This window comes from Elephantulus edwardii, unplaced genomic scaffold, assembly GCF_000299155.1.
Source record: "Elephantulus edwardii isolate Elephantulus edwardi_28Jun2011 unplaced genomic scaffold, EleEdw1.0 scaffold00064, whole genome shotgun sequence".
Lineage (NCBI taxonomy): Eukaryota > Metazoa > Chordata > Mammalia > Macroscelidea > Macroscelididae > Elephantulus > Elephantulus edwardii.
The window spans coordinates 13,144,088-13,144,861 of record NW_006399814.1 but is presented as its reverse complement, the minus strand read 5'-3'; positions in this window follow the sequence as shown (position 1 = coordinate 13,144,861).

Sequence of the window (774 nt, the reverse complement as noted above, 5' to 3'; positions counted from 1 at the left end):
TACAATATGATATATAAGCAGGAACAGCATCCACTTCCTAAATAACATGCCTCTGGAAATTCAATGAACTTTGATAAGTGTCAATAATTGTAGAGGAACTTCAGGCCTTTTGTTCATAGGGTCACTTATGAGCCATGCTCTACTTGAAGGCAATCAATAACAACTATATTATCACTATGCAATATCTAGCTACTTAAAGCTATCTTTAAGTAATACAACTGAAGGCTTGAATTTATTCTTCAGTTCCTTCAGTTTAAGAACTGCCAAGCAAGTTTGTATCCTTTGATTTTCTAACTCCAACACTTTGTACATTTCATTATGGTAGTTGGCTTTGTCTAGAGCCCAAATCCCTCAGGAGACCAGGGTACATCTTTGATAACTAACTCCAAGGGTCCTGATTCTGATGTTTCTCCCTCTCTATGCACCTTTGCAATAAGTCTTTTTATTTCATACTGCATTGGGAAAAACCTACTGTCAAGGACCTCTCCAGATTGCTTAAAAGCAACAATGTCTGTTTTAAAGACTGAGGTGCACCTGATCCAAACCATGGTCTTTTCAATTACTTGCTATGCATCTGAAAGTTAGACAATGCATAAGGATGACAGAAGAAGAGTTGTGGTGTTGGAGAGGAGTGTTGAATATACCATGGACTGGAAAAAGAACCACCAAGTCTGTTTTGGAAGAAGTGCAAGTAGATTGCTCCTTAGGGGAAAAGATAGTGAAACTTCATCTTAACTTTGGACATGTTAGCAGAAGTCATTCCTTGGTAACAGA